At 38.5% G+C, this 26,655-nt stretch overlaps 1 pseudogene; it reads left to right on the top strand.

The window, feature by feature from the left end:
* Positions 1 to 22,862, top strand: part of LOC121776697 — a 54,217-nt pseudogene extending 31,355 nt beyond the window's left edge.
* Positions 22,863 to 26,655: the final 3,793 nt, after the last annotated feature.

Raw genomic sequence — 26,655 nt, 5'->3', positions numbered from 1 at the left:
ATTACATACGCTGCTTCCAAAATTGATATGTTATTAACGCATTAAATATACAAGAAGGGGAAAACAATTTACCTGTTTGAGATTTGGGGATCTGTGGTGGCTTATTTTTAGTGTTCCTCCGTTCATATACTAGTTGAACAAAAAATACTTTTAGTGTTGATGTATTTGAAAGCGGTATAGGCTATGGGATACTACAAACATCTAACCTTTTCCGTCGGTCGTTGCAGATCCAGAAGCTCGAGTATTCACCATTTTCGTGGCTGATTGTCTGATTTTCCCTGCGTTGCTTGGTGGTTCGGGAAAGATTGTATGTGCTGGAGCGTGTATTGTGGCTGGCTGATGTCGGTGAACTATCGGACGCCTCTTCGACTGACCCAAGAGTGGTGGGAGCTAGTAAATGCTGTGCCGCTTCAGAAATTCTAGAAGTAATGGTTGATTTTGGTGATTAGGGTTTTTTGTGGCGTTAGATATATTTTGGGGGGAGAGACGCAATGAATAGGCGGGAACCGAACAATCCGCGTAATGGCGTGTGGAGTGGTGATTCCATTAAATCCGCGAAGATAAACGGATCGTCTGGGTTTTATTTCCCATTTTTACCCTTTTATGCCTCCATTATACCTTATTATGACATACATTTATAATGTTCAAGAGCAAATCATGGCCGCCCATAGTCAGATCTAACGCTTCAGATTTAGTCTGTATTTTTGGACTTAAGGGTGTATTTTGGTAGATTAAGACCCTATATATATATATATATATATATATATAGAGTTGTGATCATATGATAACCCCCAATTTGTGTGATAACCCTATAACCAAATCTGAACCACACATATTTTCTAATCTTGTGGCTGAAATTCAAACTTAGATTTACTTCATAAAAAAAGGCGCAGGGGGTAAATATGTCATTTCTCTCATTTAATTTCTGAATTTTGCTTCATTCTTTCATTCTCTCTCAGTTCGATTATCTCCTCTTTCTCTGCGATTTTGTTTCCATATTCCTCTTCTCATCGATTTTGTTCCCAGATTTGATGGTGTTGAGGGAAGAATTCTGGTTGATGAAGCTTCTGAAGCGGCAGATGACGCCGGATCTGGAACAGAATCGCACCGTCTCTTCCCGGAAGAAGGCCGGCCGAGAAATGTTGACTCTCCTCGCCACCGTCGTTAGACAAAGCTAGAGAGTCTTAATTTCGTTCCAAAAATAATTTTATGTTTTGCGTCAATAAAATAAGTCGATGTTTTCCCTTCATATTTGACTGAATTACATGTTATATTTGGTTGTAGTGTGTTGTGATTGTGAGTGACTGTGTATATAGCAAACAACTTAATAATTATGATTGCCTATTAATTGGCATTTTCAATCGATACCGTTTCATCTAATGGTTTAATTTGGTTACATTTGTTGAAACGGTAACTATTTCTTGCACTTATTAGTAGGAGTAGTAAACAATTAGTAGTAGTAGTAGTTTGTTTTAGTGTCCCGTGACCTTGATATATATTTATTTGGAACAAACACGATCGAGTATATCCCAATTTAATTTGATTTGTTCAAAAAATTTAAAAACTTGGCAAGGCTGGGCTATATGTCTGGGAAATAATGTTTGTTTATTGGTTTCCAGATGGACAACCTCATCACGGTTCTTGTGTCGGATTTTGAATCCATCATTTAAATTAGTACAAACACTCTCTTACAAGCTCACTATGTTGTACTCTTGGGACTTACTCAACCACTCAAAACAGAGAGAGATCTAATTATCAATTGTGCTGGTTGATGTATTATATTGGCGTCGGCAATTAAAATGACAAATGTTCAAAACACTTCTTCATTTTAGTGATGCTAAAATGATAGTTTTGCCAGATAGAATGATACTCTGAGTTGATAAAATGATAGTTTTGCCAGATAGAATGATACTCTGAGTTGATAAAATGATAGTTTTGCCGGATAGAATGATATTCTGAGTTGATAAAATGATAGTTTTGGTTAGATAGAATGATAGTCTGAGTTGATAAAATGATAATTTTGCATGATATAATGATAGTTTTTATTTTTGACATTAGAGCTTCATGCTGCTGGAAGGGAAATTGATGAGTTATATGTCAGCATGTTTGTCAGTTAGGTTTGTTATCTCTTTGGTTTAGAGCTTGTCAAAGTTGCTACTTCACACAAGGTTTGAATTAAAAAAAATTTAAAATATCAGCTTGTTATCGTATAGCCATGTCTAAATAACTAAAAATATCATAATCTTGGAACAAAAGAGTAAGGATAAATTGTTTGGTTATAAGCTTAAGCGGATGTTTTTGCGTAATTGCCAGCAATAAGGTCAAGGTAATAAACACCAAAATGTGAAGAGGTAAACTTAAACAGACGGCATTATCCAGTTAGATTTATAGTTGTTTTGCAAATAAGAGTGAAGTGAAATCATAATAAGAGTGATGTGTTTTGTGAACAAGAGTGAAGTGTTTTCTGGACAAAAGTGATGTGTTTTGTAAAAAAGAGTGAAGTGTTTTCTGGACAAAAGTGATGTGTTTTGTAAAAAGAGTGAAATGTTTTCTGAACAAGTGTGATGTGTTTTGTGAACAAGAGTGAAGTGTTTTCTGAACAAGAGTGATGTGTTTTGTGAACAAGAGTGAAGTAAAATCAGAATAAGAGTGATGTGTTTTGTGAACAAGAATGAAGTGTTTTCTGAACAAGAGTGATGTGTTTTGTAAAAAAGAGTGAAGTGTTTTCTGAACAAGAGTGATGTGTATTGTGAACAAGAGTGAAGTGTTTTCTGAACAAGAGTGATGTGTTTTGTGAACAAGAGTGAAGTGTTTTCTGAACAAGAGTGATGTGTCTTTGATTTTTTTCTATATTGATTTTTTTCTCATATCCATGAAGCTGCTGCAGCCGAAATAAGGTCTAAGATGCGTGATTGAAACACGATTGCAAAGGACACATCAGAGGACACGACAAAAGACGATTTGTAATTGAAACTATCATTTTATCATTTCAAACTATCATTTTATCCACTGAAACTATCATTTGAAGCTATCATTTTATCATTTTATGCAAAAGTATCATTTTATCATTTGAAACTATCATTTTATCTACTGAAACTATCATTTTATCCTCTGAAACTATCATTTTATCCACTGAAACCATCATTTTATTAAGTGCAACTATCATTTTACCTTCTGAAACTATCATTTTATCCCCTGAAACTATCATTTTATCCCCTGAAACTTTCATTTTATCAAGTGCAACTATCATTTTACCTTCTGAAACTATCATTTTATATTTTGATAAAATGATAGTTGCATACAATGATAGTTTTGTGGGATAGAATGATACTCTGAGTTGATTAAATGATACTTTTGGCTTATATATTTTAGAACAACTTACTAAAATGGGTTGTGTTTGACCTGTACATGCTATACACATAACAAACCCACAAATTTATTCTTCATTGCAACAATACAATAAGATGAAATATGGTAATTAAAATCCTCTAGTAATTTCAACGTAGCCACCATGTTTCATTATTTCCACCCCTGATTTCACAGAAGTTGAACACCAAAACTTGTTGATAAATCATTCTTTCGTCGTTGTCGAGTTGCGGGTTTCTGCAAAGTGGACACGTTCGACGGCCATAGGCAGCCCATCTCTCAAAACAAGCCATGTGGAAGATATGGCTGCATTTGAGCTCCCTAACCTCTTCGGCGGATTCGGTGTACATCGGAACTGAGGAGAACTCCTTCCCCATTGGTTTACTGCATACAATGATAGTTTTGCCGGATAGAATGATACTCTGAGTTGATAAAATGATACTTTTGGCTTATTTATGTCAGGTTTACGGCATACAATGATAGTTTTGCCGGATAGAATGATACTCTGAGTTGATAAATTATTTCAGATGATCTAGCTGGTTAGTATGATGAGTCATAAAATCATGTGGTTTTTACTTATGGCTATAGTTTACCTTGAGTTTGTTAATCCAAAAGTGAGCTATAGTTTATCTGTCTCTTATATCGTCTTTATATCTTCTCTGCTTCGTGCGAATGCAGATTGCATTGGGGTAAATAGACTGGGAAACGAGCAAATATTTAACTTCATGTATTTTTATTTGGTTGAATATGATTGTGACTATACAAAATTCCATTCGTATTATATATTGCTATTGCTCATGATGAGAGAAGACACCGCGCTTATTTCTTATCTCTCTTCTTCGGTTTTTCTGGCTCTAAAAAACTTTGCTAGCTCCTCGACTTACCTACTCGTTGCAAAGATTACAATGTCTGATGATTTTCAATCTCACCACGCTACCTCTATGTTCCGTTAATTGATGCATGCGGTATATGCCTAAATATCTACTCCACATCAATTCAGAAACAAACAAAACTAGTTCTCAAACACCTGCTCCAACTGGCTGAGGAGGCGGACGCGGCGCTCCTCGACGGAGGCCGGCTGGGAGATCCAGAGGTTGTAGTTCCGGAAGAGGCCCCTGGGGAAGTTGAGGAGCGCGCCATTGGAGGAATTGGGTTCAGGATCGTAGTCGTCGTCGGAGGGTTTAGTAACGAAATGCAAATTTTGCCCTTAATATATCCGAAAAATGATAGTTTTACTTGATAAAATGATAGTTTTATTAGATTAAATCTAGACCACATATTTTAAAAATGTGTGGTAGAGATTTAGTTATATGGTTATCACATAAATATGGGTTATCATTACAATGCACCTACTTATTTTGATAATCTCCCTATATATATATATATATATATATATATAGGGGTGCGTTATAATGATAACCTCAATTTCCGTAATAACCCTATAACTAAATCTGGACCACACATTTTTAAAATCACGCGGTCTAGATTAAAACTTAGATTTACTTCATAAAAAAAAGCGCGGGGGTAAATATGTCATTTCGCTCATGATAAAATTTACGTATCCAAATTTCGCTCATTTAATTTCTGAATTTCGCTCATTTTATCAGTCAGTCAAAAGTATCATTTTATCAACCCAGAGTATCATTCTATACGGGAAAACTATCATTCTATGCAATAAACCTAACATATATCATTTTATCATTTTATCAGTCAGTCAAAAGTATCATTTTATCAACTTAGAGTATCATTCTATCCGGAAAAACTATCATTTCATTTTGTCACGTTAAAGTATCATTTTATCAGCTTATATGCAATTTCTTCAGCTAAACTATCATTTTTATAAGGTTACTGTCATTTTATCCGCTTAGATTATCATTTTATAAGGTAAAAGTATCATTTTATTAAACAAAAATGTCATTTTATACATAAAAAATACCTATCATTCTATCGGCTGAAAGTATCATTCTACCCGGCAAAACTATCATTCTATCGGCTGAAAGTATCATTCTATCCCGTAAAACTAAAATTTTATCATTTTACGTGATATTTGGCGAAATTCTGAGTATCATTTTATCAGACAAGAGTATCATTTTATCTACTCAGAGTATCATTCTATCCGGCAAAACTATCATTCTATGCAATAAACCTATGATTTTATCATTTTACGTGATATTTGGAGAAATTCAGAGTATCATTTTATCAACTCAGAGTATCATTCTATCCGGCAAAACTATCATTCTATGCAATAAACCTATCATTTTATCATTTTACGTGATATTTGGCGAAATTCAGAGTATCATTTTATCATTCAGAGTATCATTTTATCGGCTGAAAGTATCATTCTATCCGGAAAAACTATCATTTTATCAGTTTTATGTCATTTTGTCACGTTAAAGTATCATTTTATCAGCTTATATGCAATTTCTTCAGCTAAACTATAATTTTTATAAGGTTACTGTCATTTTATCCGCTTAGATTATCATTTTATCAGGTAAAAGTATCATTTTTTTAAACAAAAATCTCATTTTATACACCAAAAATACCTATCATTCTATCGGCTGAAAGTATCATTCTACCTGACAAAACTATCATTCTATCGGCTGAAAGTATCATTCTATCCGGAAAAACTATCATTTTATCAGTTTTATGTCATTTTGTCACGTTAAAGTATCATTTTATCAGCTTATATGCAATTTCTTCAGCTAAACTATCATTTTTAAAAGGTTACAGTCATCTTATCCGCTTAGATTATCATTTTATAAGGTAAAAGTATCATTTTATTAAACAAAAATGTCATTTTATACACAAAAAATACCTATCATTCTATCGGCTGAAAGTATCATTCTACCCGGCAAAACTATCATTCTATCGGCTGAAAGTATCATTCTATCCGGCAAAACTATCATTTTATCATTTTATCATTTTACGTGATATTTGGCAAAATTCAGAGTATTATTTTATCAGTCAAGAGTATCATTTTATCAACTCAGAGTATCATTCTATCCGGCAAAACTATCATTCTATGCAATAAACCTATCATTTTATCATTTTATCATTTTACGTGATATTTGGCGAAATTCAGAGTATCATTTTATCATTCAGAGTATCATTTTATCGGCTGAAAGAATCATTCTATCCGAAAAAACTATCATTTAATCAGTTTTATGTCATTTTGTCACGTTAAAGTATCATTTTATCAGCTTATATGCAATTTCTTCAGCTAAACTATAATTTTTATAAGGTTACTGTCATTATATCCGCTTAGATTATCATTTTATCAGGTAAAAGTATCATTTTATTAAACAAAAATGTCATTTTATACACCAAAAATACCTATCATTCTATCGGCTGAAAGTATCATTCTACCTGACAAAACTATCATTCTATCGGCTGAAAGTATCATTCTATCCGGAAAAACTATCATTTTATCAGTTTTATGTCATTTTGTCACGTTAAAGTATCATTTTATCAGCTTATATGCAATTTCTTCAGCTAAACTATCATTTTTATAAGGTTACTGTCATCTTATCCGCTTAGATTATCATTTTATAAGGTAAAAGTATCATTTTATTAAACAAAAATGTCATTTTATACACAAAAAATACCTATCATTCTATCGGCTGAAAGTATCATTCTACCCAGCAGAACTATCATTCTATCGGCTGAAAGTATCATTCTATCCGGCAAAACTATCATTTTATCATTTTATCATTTTACATGATATTTGGCGAAATTCAGAGTATTATTTTATCAGTCAAGAGTATCATTTTATCAACTCAGAGTATCATTCTATCCGGCAAAACTATCATTCTATGCAATAAACCTATCATTTTATCATTTTATCATTTTACGTGATATTTGGCGAAATTCAGAGTATCATTTTATCATTCAGAGTATCATTTTATCAACTCAGAGTATCATTCTATCCGGCAAAACTATCATTCTATGCAATAAACCTATCATTTTATCATTTTATCATTTTACGTGATATTTGGCAAAATTCAGAGTATCATTTTATCATTCAGAGTATCATTTTATCGGCTGAAAGTATCATTCTATCCGGAAAAACTATCATTATATCAGTTTTATGTCATTTTGTCACGTTAAAATATCATTTTATCAACTTATATGCAATTTTTTCAGCTAAACTATCATTTTTATAAGGTTACTGTCATCTTATCCGCTTAGATTATCATTTTATAAGGTAAAAGTATCATTTTATTAAACAAAAATGTCATTTTATACACAAAAAATACCTATCATTCTATCGGCTGAAAGTATCATTCTATCGGCTGAAAGTATCATTCTATCCGGCAAAACTATCATTTTATCATTTTATCATTTTACGTGATATTTGGCGAAATTCAGAGTATCATTTTATCAACTCAGAGTATCATTCTATCCGGCAAAACTATCATTCTATGCAATAAACCTATCATTTTATCATTTTATCATTTTACGTGATATTTGGCAAAATTCAGAGTATCATTTTATCATTTAGAGTATCATTTTATCAACTCAGAGTATCATTCTATCCGGCAAAACTATCATTCTATGCAATAAACCGATCATTTTATCATTTTATCATTTTACGTGATATTTGGCGAAATTCAGAGTATCATTTTATCATTCAGAGTATCATTTTATCGGCTGAAAGTATCATTCTATCCGGAAAAACTATCATTTTATTAGTTTTATGTCATTTTGTCACGTTAAAGTATCATTTTATTAGCTTATATGCAATTTCTTCAGCTAAACTATCATTTTTGTAAGGTTACTGTCATTTTATCCGCTTAGATTATCATTTTATCAGGTAAAAGTATCATTTTATTAAACAAAAATGTCATTTTATACACCAAAAATACTTATCATTCTATCGGCTGAAAGTATCATTCTACCTGATAAAACTATCATTCTATCGGCTGAAAGTATCATTCTATCACGAAAAACTATCATTTTATTAGTTTTATGTCATTTTGTCACGTTAAAGTATCATTTTATCAGCTTATATGCAATTTCTTCAGCTAAACTATCATTTTTATAAGGTTACTGTCATCTTATCTGCTTAGATTATCATTTTATAAGGTAAAAGTATCATTTTATTAAACAAAAATGTCATTTTATACACAAAAAATACCTATCATTCTATCGGCTGAAAGTATCATTCTACCCGGCAAAACTATCATTCTATCGGCTGAAATTATCATTCTATCCGGCAAAACTATCATTTTATCATTTTATCATTTTACGTGATATTTGGCGAAATTCAGAGTATTATTTTATCTGTCAAGAGTATCATTTTATCAACTCAGAGTATCATTCTATCCGGCAAAACTATCATTCTATGCAATAAACCTATCATTTTATCCTTTTACGTGATATTTGGCGAAATTCAGAGTATCATTTTATCATTCAGAGTATCAGTTTATCAACTCAGAGTATCATTCTATCCGGCAAAACTATCATTCTATGCAATAAACCTATCATTTTATCAGTAAGTCAAAAGTATCATTTTATCAACTCAGAGTATCATTCTATCCGGCAAAACTATCATTCTATGCAATAAACCTATCATTTTATCATTTTATCATTTTATCATTTTACGTGATATTTGGCGAAATTCAGAGTATCATTTTATCAACTCAGAGTATCATTCTATCTGGCAAAACTATCATTCTATGCAATAAACCTAACATATATCATTTTATCATTTTACGTGATATTTGGCGAAACTCAGAAATTAAATGAGCGAAATGACATATTTACCCCTCTGCCTTTTTTTATGAAGTAGAGTATCATTTATCCGACAAAACTATCATTTTATGCAATAAACCGAAAATATATCATTTTATCATTTTACGTGATATTTGGCGAAATTCAGAAATTAAATGAGGGAAATGACATATTTACCCCTCCACCTTTTTTTATGAAGTAAATCTAAGTTTTAATCTAGACCGCGTGATTTTAAAAATGTGTGGTCCAGATTTAGTTATAGGGTTATTACGATATTTAGGGGTTATCATACGATCACGACTCTATATATATATATATATATATATATATATATATATATATATGGGTTGTGATCAATGTCGAACCAATTTTAAAGACCGAACTAGAGACCAAATCTGGGCCATTAGATCTAGTTTTTTTGATGAGATGTGCTGCTGTGTAAATTTTTCGGTCTTCATTACAAGCCCATTTTACTTCATTGTATAGATTTATTACTTCATTCCGTACGTAATACCTTGAAACTACAACATGTTTTTACTTTCTTCCAGTAGGTTTTGAAATGATTCAACATATGTTTCATTTGAATTCATTGACTTGAGTTTTTACTTTATTTACATTAAAAAATGCAATTTATTCAAGTGCGTTTATTACTTCATTCAGAAACGTTATTATTTCATTGGATAAGGTTTTTACTTCATTCCAGTAGGACTTCACATCCTTCATTCCAATAATTTATTGCATCATTCCATGTGTTTATTACATCATATCAGCGTTGTGGCGGTGGTGATAGATATTGTAGAGAGAAAGAACGACACACGACGGCGAAACCGCATTTACGTACTGGAATGAAGTAATAATCCTACTGGAATGAAGTAAATACCTACTGGAATGAAGTAAAAACCTACTGGAATGAATTTAAATCTTTGTAACATGTTTGTATGACTTATTTACCTTCGGATGAATTAAAATAGGCTCGTGATGAAGGTAAAAATAAATTATAAATTTGTGCCTCTCATCCATAAAAAACTAGATCAAAAAACCCTAATTTGGTATGGTTCGGTGGTTCGGTCTTTAAGAGTGGATTTGTGAATAATGAGACTCTATATATATATATATATATATATATATAGGGTAGTGATCAATGTATAACTAATTTTAAGTGTATAACTAGAAAATAAATCTCAGCCACACATCTTAATGGAACAAATATTATTTATTTTAATTATAGAAAATATGCTGGGGTAATTTTGAAAATTACAATATTAAATTTAAATCTGCGTACAATTACACTGTTTCCTTAATTTGAACTACAGGGAATTGCTTCAAAACCTATACAAAGTGAACGCGAACAATTAAACGAAGAGAAATCGAAGAAGCAGAACCTCAGATCTGGTATTGACGTAGCTAACATCAGCGGCTACACCAGGCGTTCCGGCGATATCATAGTGTGAGAGGTGTGAAACCATCGGATTCAGCTTCATTAAAAGAGATGGCGTCTGTCCGATCCCTCCGGTGGTGCCCAAAATTGCTACCTTCCATTGCTGCCCCGGCGGCGAAGCGAAGGCACAGATCGACATGTACGACGCTGTCGCGCTCCTCCGCAGAGCCCATCTCAACAAGGCGGCCGTCATTGTTAATTTTCGTTTATGTAAATATGAGCTTGAAAGTGTGTGCGTAGTGTTTGTATGATTATGAGAAGCGGTCAATGTATGATTGCCTTTCTCGATACCACCTCGCCCCTCAACATGCTCCCTTTGATGTTTTCCTTGTCGCATTGCAGTCGCAGAAAGAGAGAGAGTCCTCCTTATCCTCTCCTTTTAATAAACTTTTGCCATCAATATTCAATTAATCTCATATTGCATTCTAAAAATGAAGAAGATAAAGATTGGAGATGATAATCCACAAATCCGAATCGGTGAAAAAAAAAAGAAATATTAGCATGATTTTACTTCACTCTTGTTTACAAAACAATCACTCTTAGCATGATTTTACTTCACTCTTGTTTACAAAACACATCACTCTTAGCATGATTTTACTTCACTCTTGTTTACAAAACTCATCACTCTTAGCATGATTTTACTTCACTCTTGTTTACAAAACGCATCACTCTTAGCATGATTTTACTTCACTCTTGTTTACAAAACACATCACTCTTACTATGATTTTACTTCACTCTTGTTTACAAAACACATCACTCTTACTATGATTTTACTTCACTCTTGTTTACAAAACACATCACTCTTACTATGATTTTACTTCACTCTTGTTTACAAAACACATCACTCTTAGCATGATTTTACTTCACTCTTGTTTACAAAACACATCACTCTTACTATGATTTTACTTCACTCTTGTTTACAAAACACATCACTCTTAGCATGATTTTACTTCACTCTTGTTTACAAAACACATCACTCTTAGCATGATTTTACTTCACTCTTGTTTACAAATCACATCACTCTTAGCATGATTTTACTTCACTCTTGTTTACAAAACACATCATTATTAGCATGTTATTGTGGAGTAAATTTGTGATTGTAGACTAAATTTTTTATTAAATCGCCAGAATCGGAGGAATCGAATCGATTGAATAGAAATTTATTAAACCAATTGCGAACAGACGCAATAAACTGACTTCCTATCTCACAAGCAGTTCACTTTTATAGTTTCCACCTTGAATCCATTGAACACAAATTTATCAGCATACACGCAATACACTGAATTCATATCTCACAACTAGTTCAGTTTCCTCCTTGCATGTGTATTTTTCACCTCATCTCACACACGCAGAGTTCGCATTCGTTAATTCTCGTACATAGATAAGCTGTAGTGGACCACCACCTCATGCCCGTAGTGGACCACCACCTTTCCGTCAACCTCATCGCAGCTGCACGGCAGCGGAATGGTCAGATTCTGGCCCACTTCGATTAAATCGGCATTAGGTATCCCCGTTGGCAGCCTGAATTTCGACTGCGGTGACGATGTTGGAAAAGACCTCGGCGACGATGTGCCAGAGACCACAGTGTAGACGGGGCGGCCGTTGGAGACGCCGGTGCGGTTGCAGAAGATGCAGAGGAAGGAGATTCGAAGCTTCTGTTGGGCGACCTAACCTGATTTTAATATCAAGCTTTTACAAAATTACCATAATACACCACCTTATTATTATGGAGTAAATTTGTGATTGAAGGAACTAATTTCTCCTTAAATTAGAAAATTACATGTATTAATACTAGCCCTTGATTTTCTTGATCTTGTGGCTGTGATTTGTTCTCTAGTTATTTGGTTAGGGGGTGTTTGCCATAGATCACTACCCTATATATATATATATAGGAATGTATCAGTGCCCTTACACCTTTCTAGGGGTGGTTCGGTACGGTGTACCGTACCATGAGTGCTATACCGTATACCGTACCGAAAGTTACGGTATGACAAAACACCATACCGATATCGTAGGGCTGGCAAATCGTGCGGATTGGGTCGTTATCGGGTTAACCCGATAACGACCCAACCCAATAAGGCCAAACCCGAACCCAACCTGTTAAGGAAACCCCAAACCCGAACACGAATCCGACCCGCCCCTCCGAACCCGGACACGACCCAAACACGATAGCGACACAAACCCCTTTGGGTTGACCCTACACGATAGCAACACGATATCGACCATAACACGATAACAACACGAACCACTTTGGGTTGACCCAACACGATAACAGCTGCCAATCTGTAAAAAAAAATTCAACTCATTTTTAACAGGTAATCTGCCCAAAGAGTACAGCCGCGCAAGCTGTGGGGCAGCGACGAGCAGGGGATGCTCTCACGCGAGCTCGATAGACGGGGCAGCGAAGCAGCAGGCCAAACGCCGAAGGACGAAGGCAGTGGTGACTCCGGTTCACCGAGCACCGATGGCGTTAATCCGCCGAGCTCCGGTGAGGCACAACAACGGCGGCGACTCAGGGTCGATGCCGCAGTGAGACGAGAAGAGAAGAGAGACGGTAGAATCGGAATCATGTTCGCTGTTCTTAGAGTTGAGTTTGGGATCCCCTCGATTTGAAATAAAATGTAGAGATACAGCTGGACGGAGACGGAGTGTGCGGGCGGAGTCCGCCGGAGAAGTGGAGACGGCGGCGCTGAGGCGAGAGGAGGGAGATGTAGCTGCTTCTTCTTCTCTCAATTAGTGGTTTAGAAATTTGGGGACGGATGAAATGGGGGAGAAATAGTTGGGAGTTCCCTTTTCACTTCACTGTGGGATGATTTTGAGAAAATGGAAGAGTGAATTGGAGGAAAACTCACGATGGGAGAGCATCTCACAATTAATTTTTAACAGGTTACCTGAATCCGACCCGCATCCGACCCGAATTTTTCGTGTTCTTATTGGGTCAACCCAATAATGACCCGTATCCAATAAGACTTGATCCAAACCCAATTATTTCGTGCGGATTCGTGTCGGATTATCGTGTCATGTCAAAAATTGCCAGCCCTACGATATCGTACTGAATTTTCGTTATACCGAATTCCAGTATACCGTAAAATTCGGTAAGGTAGTTTTTGATACCGTTACCATACCGTATTTTCGATATACCGATCCACATTTCGGTTCAGTATACCGAACTGCAGTACGACATGCCTTTATACCTGTTATACCGAAAAAAAATCATTATACCCAAAATATGCAAAACAACAATATAATTTTTATTTTTGTATAACAGAGAATTATATTTTTAAATTTTAGTATAAATATTATGTATATGTATTTATATATAATAATCAATCGGTATACCGAAGATTCGGTATACCACGGTATACCGCGGTATAGGAAATCTAATACCGTTACCGTATCGAAAACTACGGTATACCGAAAAATCGGTCTTTTCAGTACTTTTTCGGTACCGTAAGTCCAGTATTTCGGCTAATTCCTCAGTCCTACACCTTTTTAGTGTAAAACACAATACACATCATAGTCATTTGATCCTTGGATTTTAAAATATGAATATATCTCTATATGTATATATGCAGATCGGAAATGGTTTTATGAGCTGGGAGACAGACGTGAAAGGGATGTACGAGTTCTTGGGCAGCCATGCTATAGTATCAGATGAAATAACAGTCCGAATAATGAAATATTGCTATTCCTCGAGTAGCGATAGCATACAACAACAAGATGAATGCAGTGAAGCTGTTGAGAAGCTAACTCTCTAGCCAATGCTGTCAACAATTAAAACATTTATGCTCCCACTAGCTTCAATCATAGCCTCACACAAAATCCTAACAAGCCTTCTGTAAGTCTTTGCTTCCGATGATCATATTTATATATGGAGTACATGAATGTAATCAAATCCAAACTCTATGTATTGTACAAACTTCAAACTATAATTTGGACCCTTAGATTTGAATATTTGATGTCAACACATGACAAATAATGTCAACAAATGACAAATAACGTCAATAAAAAATGTCAACACAAGGTCAACATTGTTAACCGATTGACATTGTGTTTGACATTTTCTGTTAACGTTATTTGTAATCTGTTGACATCAAATCTTGAAATCTAACGATCCAGGTCATAATTTGGAGTTTGTGGGAAAAATGCAGTTTGTATTTTATCACTGCCCATGGAATATGATTTTACATATATATCAATAATCAGGTGTTGCATATGGATCCTTGTACCGATGATTATGGGAAGCATACTTGAATAGGCCCCAAGTTCAAAAGGCCCTCCATGCTAATCACACCAACATCCCCTATCCTCGGCAACTTTGCAGGTTCATTACTACTACTATAACACTTTTCTCTCATTCACTTCTTCCAATTTTGTAAACAAAAAACAACTAACTCAACTCAAACTGCCTTTGGTTTTAAAAAAAAATTGTAGCAATGATATATCCTTTTATTTGCAAGATATGCCTAGGACAATACTTCCTCTTCTCAAGGAACTTATGGCGAATGGGCTCCGAATTTGGTTGTACAGGTTGCTAATTTAACACATACTTACAATACGTGATTCATTAAATTCTTCTATCAATACTAATGTTTTACTTTGGTGTATGTACTCCGAATTTGGTTGTACAGGTTGCTAATTTAACACATACTTACAATACGTGATTCATTAAATTCTTCTATCAATACTAATGTTTTACTTTGGTGCATGTACGTTGGAATCGTGCTGGGTCAAATGTTTTTTGACTAATAATAAATATTACAAGACATTTAATTTTGTGAAATTAAATACAATAACGTCGATCTACGTTCCGAGTAGATGACCGTAGTATATTCATTTTTTCAAATCCGATTCTCAATGAGTAAGAAATAATATATTAAAGTTGGTCACAATAAAGCTAGAAATGAGGTATGTGAAAACACTAAGGGATTAATTAACTAGGTGTTAATTATCTCACATCGGGGATGATAAACTTCTCTAATGAAGTATTTAATCAGATGAATTATCATGTGTAATAATTATCGTGGAATAAGACGGGTGACAGAGCCCACACGCGCGCACGCGCGCCACCGCCGCCTGCCCGCGACCCGCGACCCGCGCACCGCACACCTTGTGCCTTGTGCCTTGGTCTTTGGGTGATCTTTGGGCTGTTCTTTGGAGCTAGTCGTTGAGCGTGGTTCGTGCATCGCTTGTTCTTTTTAGACCAACCCAAACTCTACGCTATCCCCGACGGTTCCTGGTCCACGTCATGGACCCCGACGCATAACGGGAGTCAAAAGGTCCCCGCTGGACCCCGACTCACAACGGGAGTCAAAAGGTCCCTGCTGGACCCCGACGAATAACGGGAGACAAAAGGTCCCCGATGGACCCCGTCGGTCCATGGTGTATCCCGTCGTGTGGATGTTCAGGTGCGTCGTGTCTCTTCAGCTCCCACTGGCTAGTGCACCAGTCAATAACCCCCGGCGGTTACAGTCAAGCCATCATGGAACACATAATGGCTGTTGACTCCATCATTGCTCTGCAGGTGGACTTGGCCTATAAATAGGCATGCATCCATTGCATTCTACACACAACATACTCAAGCATTTTACATACACGCTCTCTCTCTCTCTGCATAAACTTCCCGTCGAAGCTCTGTCCCCGCCTCACTCCCGTTCACCGGAGCTCTGCTGCTAGCGGTGCTACTACTTCAGAGACGAAGCCGTTTTATCTTTGGGGACGACACGCCAAACCGTGAGCACTACCGGGGTGTATTTCGTCTTGCGGAAAGAGGACTCCTCGACTCGGCTTACCGCTTTCCACAATCCTTTACGTGTAATTTGTTCAGTTATTTCCGTGTAATTTTCCTTGTTTTATTTTCAATTGTAATTTTGCCCGGCAAGACTTGTATCTCATTCCACAACAATCGCAAGACGAGATATTCTTGCCACTAAAGGAGTTTACACACCAACTGAACTTAAATCAACACCTTTGCTTGGAGATGTCGACTGACCCGTCTACCGCCGCTGCCACCGTTCCATCCACTGTGTCCCCCCGTCGCTCCCGTCAACACGTCGTCGGACATAAGGATGATTCCGACTCCTGGCTTCACAACTTCTTCATCAACAACCCCTTGGGTGTTTGACAACACCTTTGGGACGATTTTCGGATTCACCTCGAGTGGGTCGGTCGGTTCCACTTTCAGTGGTTCCATTGGATCTTTCAGTGGGTCGAGTGTCGGGGCCTTCGGGCACGGCACGGGTGTTGGATCCTTCGTGGTCAACACGGGTGCTAGCTCATTCGGGCGTAGCACGGGTGCCGGATCCTTTGGGGTCGGCAAGGGTGTCGGATCCTTCAGGGTCGGCACGGGCGTTGGATCCATCGGGGTCGGCACGGGTGCTGGATCCTTCAGGGGGCATGAATACGGGGGCCTCCATGCTCCACACAACTATGGGGGGTACTGTGTCCCACCCAATTGTTAGCTCTTACGGGGGCAACGGACTTGGTCCCTTTCATGGGACAAACTCGGCACGAATGGCACCAAGAATGATGCCACCCGCCGAGAAGCCATCAAAATTCAAGGGAACAGACTTCAAGAGATGGCAACAGAAATGTTGTTCTACCTAACAACATTGGGCGTCGTGAACTTCCTCAAGGATAACGAGCAATGCCCGCCAAGCGAGGACGAGGCACGTGTCGAGGTGTACGTCGAGTATGACGCTTGGCGCAAAGGAGACTATCTTTGTAAAAAATTTATTTTAAGTGCTTTAGATGATAGTCTCTATAACGTGTATTGTACTATTCCCACATCAAAACAAGTGTGGGAAATGCTAGATAAGAAGTACCGTAGTGATGATGCGGGTACTAAGAAATTTGTAATAGCCAAGTACTTAGACTACAAAATGGTCGACTCCCGACCGATCATGGACCAAGTGCAAGAGTTCCAGCTGATCACCCACGACCTCGCCGCTGAGGGAATGTCCCTGCCTGAAGCCTTCACGGCGGGCACGGTCATTGAAAAACTTCCACCCGGCTGGAAGGACTTCAAGAGCTACCTTAAGCACAAGCGAAAGGAGATGAATCTTGAAGACTTGATCGTGAAGCTGAGCATCGAGTCAGACGTGCGCAAATGCGATGGTTTGGCTAAGGGCCATGGCCCACCTGTTGCTAAGGCCAATCTGTAAGAGCGGGGCTGTCCCTCCAACAAACGCTCCCGTCCATTTGCAAAGGACAAGGGCAAGAAGAAGCAGCCTGCGAGGAAGGTTGAAGGCAACTGCTACAACTGTGGCAAACCTGACCATTTTTCCAAGGACTGCCGCAAGCTGAAGAAGAAGCCGGCTGCCCACGTTGTTGAAAAAGAGTTCAAGGACTGGGATGAAAGTAACCTTGTTGCTGTGGTCACTGAAGAAGTGAACCTTGTTGATAACAAAGGTGGCTGGTATCTCGACACTGGAGCTACTGCCCACGTCTGTGCCGATATGAGCAAGTTCGCCTCCTACACCGCTGTTGAAGGCAGGAAGATCAATATGGGGAATCAAGCCTCGTCTCAAGTCCTCGGCATTGGAGACGTGATTCTCATGATGACGTCCGGCGTCACCATCACTTTGAAGGATGTGCTGCACGTCCCGGACATCCGCAAGAACCTAGTGTCAGGATCAATACTAGTGAATAAGAGGTTTAAACTTGTATTTGAATCTGATAGGTTTTCTTTGTACAAGTTTGGAAAGTCACTCGGAAAAGGCTTTGTAACTGACAGACTTTTCAAGCTTAGTGTAGCTGTACGCCATATCCCTAAGCCGTTGGCTAATAATAAGAACGCATCTACTTCTTCTTACTTGGCTGAGTGTTCTAACTTGTGGCACAATAGATTGGGACATGTAAATTCAAATGCCATTAAAAGATTAGTAAGTTTAGATTTACTAAAGGAAAATGAAGTAGAAACTCAAAACAAATGTGAAACTTGTCTTGAGGTGAAAATGACTAAGTTACCGTTTCATTCGGTTGAACGGAACACAAAACTCCTTGAATTAATTCACACGGATGTATGTGACTTAAAATTGGTGCAAACGAGAGGTGGTAAAAAATACTTTATCACATTCATAGATGATTGCACATGATATTGTTATGTCTATCTTTTAAGAAGTAAAGACGAAACAATAGAAGCGTTCAAAAATTATAAGAACGAAGTCGAGAATCAACTTGTATGTAAAATCAAAATGATTCGAAGTGATAGAGGGGGTGAATACGTAGCCCCATTTGAGGAATTATGCAACGCAAGTGGTATAATTCACCAAACGACTGCACCATATTCACCACAATCTAATGGTATTGCAGAACGCAAGAATCGAACTCTCAAAGAGATGATGAATGCGTTACTAATCAGTTCAGGGATGCCCCATAACATGTGGGGGGAAGCTGTTTTAACAGTCAACTACATCCTAAACAAAATCCCACGCAAAGGTAAGGACGTTACTCCTTATGAGCCGTGGAAGGGAATGAAGGCAGCATCAATTCGAGTGCTTCTTGCGATTGCTGTTGTACACAATCTTGAGATTCATCAAATGGATGTCAAGACTGCGTTTCTAAATGGTGACCTTGAAGATGAAATCTATATGGAACAACCTGAAGGTTTTGTAGTACCTGGACAAGAGAAAAAGGTATGCAAGCTGGTTAAATCCTTCTATGGATTGAAACAAGCGCCGTTGCAGTGACACTTGAAATTTGATAACGTGATGTTATCAAATGGATTTAAAATCAACGAATGTGAAAAATGTGTCTACATTAAGAACATTGATAATGGATACGTTATAGTGTGTCTCTACGTTGATGATATGTTAATCATGGGTAGTAACACCCAAGTGATTAACGACACGAAGACCATGTTGAAGAGAAACTTCGACATGAAGGATATGGGTCTAGCCGATGTAATACTCGGTTTGAAAATTCTAAGAACATCTGAAGGAATCACATTAGCACAATCTCATTATGTTGAGAAAGTATTAAAGAGGTTCAACGCCTATGACAGCATCCCGGCTAAGACGCCTATAGAGCTCAATGTTCACTTGAGCAAGAACATGGGTGAGCCCGTTGCACAAGAAGATTATGCACGGGTCATTGGATGCATTATGTATCTTACTAATTGCACTCGACCTGATATTGCTTGCGTCGTGAACAAGTTGAGCCGCTATACGAGCAATCCAAGCAAAGAGCATTGGAAAGCTCTTGTAAGAGTTTTGAGATATCTCAATTATACTAAAAATCACGGGCTACACTTTTTGAGATACCCCCCGGTACTTGAAGGGTACTGCGATGCAAATTGGATATCCGATAACAAAGACTCACTTTCAACAAGTGGATATGTCTTTACTATTGGGGGTGGTGCTGTCTCGTGGAAATCCACGAAACAGACATGTATAGCCCGATCCACTAAGAAATCTGAATTCATAGCTTTAGATAAAGCCGCAGAAGAAGTCGAATGGCTTAAAAACTTCCTTGAAGATATTCCATGTTGGTCAAAGCCCGTGCCTCCAGTGTTAATTCACTGTGATAGCCAAACCGCTATTGGGAGGGCAAACAATGGCTTGTACAATGGTAAGTCTCGACACATTCGTCGACGACATAATACCGTGAGACATTTGATCACAACATGGGTGATTACAATTGACTATGTGAAGTCATTGGATAATCTAGCGGATCCGCTAACCAAAGGGTTATATCGTGATCAAATGAATAAATTGCTTGAGGGAATGGGTTTGAATCCACAAACTAAAGAATTGTCATAGTGGTAACCCAACCATGATGACTGGAGATCCTAAGAACTTGGTTCAATGGGAAAACTAAGCTATGAGAGTTCGTGTGAAACACTCATCTACATCTATTCCCTAGAGCGCAATAGAGTGTTGGAACACTTGCCTAGTGGTGAGGTTAAGTCTATGACTTTTAATGATCCCTAAAGGATCTCGTTGAGAAGAAGTTCTCAAGGAGACTAAGTATGACAAGATACTTAACGAGGAATCACTTATGTAAGTGTGAAGTGGGGCCGCATCAAACAATACACTTATGAATCCAAAGTGGTGTCCAAGGCCTGAAATGGACACAAAACGTGAGAACGGATGAGGTTGAGGTCTTTAAGTGTTAACACCATTGTCTCGGTGCACGCCGTGGAGGAATAGTTCAAAGCATCGCGCTACTAGTCCGCTTGTGTATCCGATGGTGTTGACTATGGATGGTTCAAAGCCAAAAACTACCTATCCTTATGCCTACATACCTCTTGAGGGTTGAGCTTGCGTCTGCATACATATGCATTTGGCAATTTCCACTCACGTGGGGGATTGTTGGAATCGTGCTGGGTCAAATATTTTTTTGACTAATAATAAATGTTACAAGACATTTAATTTTGTGAAATTAAATGTAATAACATCGATCTACGTTCCGACTAGATGAGCGTAGTATATTCATTTTCTCAAATCCGATTCCCGGTGAGTGAGAAAAAATATATTAAAGTTGGTCACAATAAAGCTAGAAATGAGCTATGTGAAAAGACTAAGGGATTTATTAACTAGGTGTTAATTATCCCACATCGGGGATGATAAACTTCTCTGATGAAGTATTTAATCACATGAATTATCATGTGTAATAATTATCGTAGAATAAGACGGGTGACAGAGCCCACACGCGCGCCACCGCCGCCTGCCCTCGACCCGCGCACCGTGCCCCGTGCCCCGTGCACCGGGTGCCGGGTGCCTGGAGCCTGGTGCCTTGTGCCTTGTGCCTTGTGCCTTGGACCTTGGACCTTGGTTCTTGGCAATTGGTCTTTGGGCTGTTCTTTGGAGCTAGTCGTTGAGCGTGGTTCGTGTCCCGCTTGTTCTTTTTAGACCAACCCAAACTCCACGCTATCCCCGACGGGTCCTGGTCCACGTCATGGACCACGACGCATAACGGGAGTCAAAAGGTTCCCGCTGGACCCCGACTCACAGCGGGAGTCAAAAGGTCCCCGTTGGACCCCGACTCACAACGGGAGTCAAAAGATCCCCGCTGGACCCCGACGAATAACGGGAGACAAAAGGTCCCCGATGGACCCCGTCGGTCCATGGTGTATCCCGTCGTGTAACATGTCCAGGTGCGTCGTGTCTCTTCAGCTCCCACTGGCTAGTGCACCAGTCAATAACCCCCGGCGGTTACAGTCAAGCCATCATGGTACACATAATGGCTGTTGACTCCATCAATGCCCTGCAGATGGACTTGGCCTATAAATAGGCATGCATCAATTGCATTATACACACAACATACTCAAGCATTTTGCATACACGCTCTCTCCCTCTCTGCATAAACTTCCCGTCGAAGCTCTGTCCCCGTCTCACTCCCGTTCGCCGGAGCTCTGCTGCTAGCGGTGCTGCTACTTCAGAGACGAAGCCATTTTATCTTTGGGGACGACACGCCAAACCGTGAGCACTACCGGGGCGTATCTCGTCTTGCGGAAAGAGGACTCATCGACTCGGCTTACCGCTTTCCATAATCCTTTACGTGTAATTTGTTCAGTTATTTCCGTGTAATTTTCCTTATTTTATTTTTAATTGTAATTTTGCCCGGCAAGACTTGTATCTCATTCCACAACAATGTATATGTAAATTAATCATGTAATGCAGTGGGGATGTAGATGGAAATGTACCAGTTACTTCAACTAAGAACACAATCAAAGACATGAAACTTCCCATCAAAAGTTCTTGGGGGGCTTGGTACGTTGGAGGCGAGGTATACATCTCATCTAATTATTTTGAGTAAATGTCAATTTTGGTCCTACACATATGATCAAAATACGAATTAGGTCTAAAACATTCACTTTTTGAAAAACAGGTTCATAACAAATGAAAATATCGAAAAAGTAGTCCTTTTTTCTGACGGTTCCGTAAAAAATCTAACGGTCAACGCTAATTGCACGGTGGCATAACTGTTAGTTTTTTGACGGAACCGTAGAAAAAAGACCATTCCGACAAAGATTTCATTTGTTATGGATCTGTTTTTCAAAAAGTGAATAATTTTATCAAATTCATATTTTTGTCATATATTTAGGACCAAAATTGACATGTCCTATTTTATTTTCTATATATATGCAACATGATTCATGAGCAATCTCGAGTTATTTTTCATAATGAAGAAGATAGCGAAAAAGTGAGTTTAATTGGTTTATGTTGAAGGATATACACAAGTGTATGAAGGAGAGCTAACATTTGCAACAATAAGAGGGGCAGGACATGAAGTACCTAGTTATCAACCTGCTCGAGCTCTTACCCTTATCAACTCTTTTCTTGCTGGGATTCAACTCCCTTATTCTTCTTCCACAGATTAGTCTATCTATATACATTAATACTCTTTTCATTTCTATTGGATGGATTAATAGGATAACAAAATCAACAAGCATTTTATCCTAGATTCTATTTAAAACGCCTAAGACACACTGAATATACTATTTATCTAAAATGTATTGTAGTATATGTTTTTATACTCCCTCTGTCCTTTAATAATATTGCAATTTGATTTCGCCACGGGTTTTAAAAAATATAAAAAAAAGATTGAATAAATAGTGGAATATGAGTCTCACTTATATGTAGTAATAGTTTTATAATAAAATGTGGATGAATAAATTGATAAAATATGAGGTTTGTTGTATATTTGGCTATCAAAGCAATAGAGTTGCGTGGAGTGAAGAATAGAATGCATAAGACTCAACCGAGAACAAGCAGGATTCAAAAGGCGGTTGGAGCTCGGAGCTAACGGCTACTAGCCGTTGGGATCTTTGTTTAGTTAGGAGAAGCTGTAACTGAATTTTGGGTAATTTCTTGATTGCTCTTGTTTGAGAGATGTTAGTATAAGTAGTAGAGAGTAGTTCCTAGTAGTTGTAACTTCACTTGAAATCAAGCTCAATAATACTCACGAAAAGTTTACTCTCCAAAACCCAATTCTTCCTTTTCTCACATTCGAGTTCATACTTGTTGTTGCGTTATTCGATCGAGGCTTTCTACAATTGGCGCCGTCTGTGGGAAATCTTGAAGGTGCTTGATCGTTCCAGTTCGTAACAATGGCGGCCAGACTGGATGTGGAGAAATTCAATGGAAGAAATGACTATGGCTTGTGGAAAATGAAAATGAGAGCTATACTGGTGCAACAAGGCCTTTCTGCTGTTCTTGCCGCGGATGATTCGGATGAGAAGGGAAAGGGTGCTGCACTAGATGATAAAGCAAGGCTAAGCTCGAAGAGATGCAACTCAAAGCGCATAGTGCAGTTATCCTGTGTTTAGGGGATAAAGTCTTGCGCGAAGTGCAGGGTGAGAAGACCGCTGCAGGTATCATGAAGAGGCTAGATGATGTGTATCTAGCCAGGTCCTTGGCTAACCGGTTGTATATGAAAAGAAGGCTCTATTCTTACAGTTTTTCAGAAGATAAGCCAATCGTGGAGCAGTTGGAAGACTTTGCGAAGTCAGTGGATGATTTAGAAGCTGTGGATGTAAAGATAAGTGATGAAGATAAAGCTATATTGGTCTTGAATGCCCTCCCGAATACCTACGATCAACTTAGGGATGCAATTCTTTATGGAAGAGATAAGGTGATCACCTATGGTGAGGTACATGCAGCTCTAATGGCAAAGGAGCTTCAAAAGGGGGGTCATAAGAATCAAGATCAACATCAGCCTGAATCTCTTAGCATCAAGAAGTGGAATAAGAAACCGTTCAAGAAAAGGGCTGAGGAAGCTAAGTCTGATGGGTCTGCAGTGAAGGAAAAGAGGTCTTGCCATTGGTGCAAGAAACCTGGGCATTTGAAGAGGGACTGTTATGGCTGGAAGAAGAAGATAGCTTCTGAATCCAAATCCCATTCGAATGTTGTTAACAGTGATGGAGAGGAGCCAGCTGAAGTAATGAATGTAATGGTCAAGATTGAAAGGGGCTCGTGGATTATGGACTCGGGATGCTCATTCCATATATGCCCCTATGCAGACTGGTTTCATGATCTGAGGGATTGCAGTGGATCAGTGTTATTGGGGAATGACAGAGCATGTAGCATCAAAGGCATTGGTAACATAAAACTGAGGCTAAGGGATGGATCTGTAGTAATATTGTCTGATGTGAGATATATACCTGAAGTCAAGAGGAATTTGGTCTCACTTGGAACTCTTGAGAAGAAGGGTTATTCTTTCATCTCTGAAAATGGAGTCATGAAGGTTTGCAAGGGAGCAGTGGTGAAGATGATGGCTGAGAGAGGTGGAAGTCTATATTATTTGCAAGCCACTGTGGTGATGGGTGAAGTTAATGCAACTATCAGACAAGACTTGATGGCTTGGCATCTCAAGCTGGGGCACCCGGCTGAAGGGACCTTGAAAGCGATGGCTCAGAAGGGCCTTATTGACATCAGTGGCATGGATAATATGAAGAAATGCCAAGACTGCTTGCTAGGAAAATCCAAGAAGAAGTCCTTTCCAGCAGGTACTCATTCATCATCCTCACCATTAGACTATATTCATTCAGACCTTTGGGGCCCTCACCAATTAAGAGTTTGGGTGGAGGGAAATACTACATGTCTATTATTGATGACTTTTCAAGGAAGGTATGGGTATTTATCTTAAAGGAAAAATCAGATGCATTCATTACATTCAAGAATTGGTGTAAGGAGTTGGAAAATGAAAGGGGGGGTGGTTCCTAAGGTCTTGAGGACTGACAATGGCTTGGAGTACTTGTCCAAGGATTTTGATCAATTTTGCAAGGACAAAGGAATTAAGAGGCACAAGACCGTACCTGCAAATCCTCAACAAAATGGGGTTGCGGAGAGGATGAACCGCACACTCCTTGAAAGGGTCAGATGCTTGTTGTCTTCTTCTGGTGTAAGCAAAAGTTTCTGGGCAGAGGCTGTGACAACAACAGCTTTCTTGATCAACAAATGTCCATCTTCAGCAATTGGAGGCGCAATACCTGATGAGAAATGGCATGGTGCAAGGCCTGACTATTCAAGATTGAAGCCCTTTGGGTGTAGAGCCTTTGCACACTTCAAGCAAGGCAAATTGAATGCAAGGGCCTTGCAGTGCATTATGCTCGGGTATGAGAGAGGTGTTAAGGGATATCGGTTGTGGTGTACTGAACCAGGGAGACAAAAGGTGTTAATCAGTAGAGATGTTGTATTTCAAGATGACAACATGCCCTATCTGAAGCAAGAAAGTGGTAAGATTCCATATTCTGACTTCGGTGAGTCCAGCGATGCTTTGACAGAAGTAAAAAAGAGCACTCATGATGAGGCTAGTGTGGAGAACTATGAGGCAGGTGGAGGAATTTTCACTGATCATGATGATCATGTTGATCATGATCAGCAACCTGATGTTGACATGCCTCAAGACTCCACACCACATGGTCCAGATCCTCCACTCGCTGCAAGAAGGCCAAAAAGGACTATCAGGCCACCAGCAAGGTTTAATGAGTATGAGATGTTGTATTATGCTCTTCATGTTGCTGAGGAGTTGGATGCTACTGAACCAGGCTCTTATTCTGAAGAAGTAACTGGAGCAGAGAGAGAACAGTGGATAAGAGCAATGAAAGATGAAGTGGAATCCTTGATTGCTAACAAAACCTGGATCTTGGTTGATAAGGTGGAGTCCAGAAAGCTCATAGGATGCAAGTGGGTCTATAAGAAGAAGCTTGAGGCTGCAAACACTCATACAGTGAGGTTCAAAGCTAGGCTTGTAGCAAAGGGGTACAATCAAGAAGAAGGGATTGATTTCAATGAGGTATATTCCCCTGTTGTGAAACACAATTCCATCCGAGTTCTATTGGTTGTGGCAGCTAGAAAGGGGTGGGAGTTGGAGCAGTTGGAGCAGATGGATGTCAAGACAGCATTTTTGAATGGAGACCTTGAAGAAACAATCTACATGGCCCAGCCTCAAGGCTTTGAAGTACCAGGTTCTGAGCATAAAGTATGCATGCTCAAGAAAAGTATCTATGGCCTTAAGCAATCCAGCCGCCAATGGTATTTGAAATTTGGTGAGAGTTTGTCAAGGCTGGGATTTGCTAGATCACCTTATGACAGCTGTGTTTGTAAGGAGGCAAGCTAATAAAAATCCCATCTATCTACTCTTATATGTGGACGACATGTTGCTAGCTGGTG

The sequence above is a fragment of the Salvia splendens genome, chromosome 2 (assembly GCF_004379255.2).
Source record: "Salvia splendens isolate huo1 chromosome 2, SspV2, whole genome shotgun sequence".
NCBI lineage: Eukaryota > Viridiplantae > Streptophyta > Magnoliopsida > Lamiales > Lamiaceae > Salvia > Salvia splendens.
This window is presented reverse-complemented; position numbering and strand designations above follow the sequence as displayed.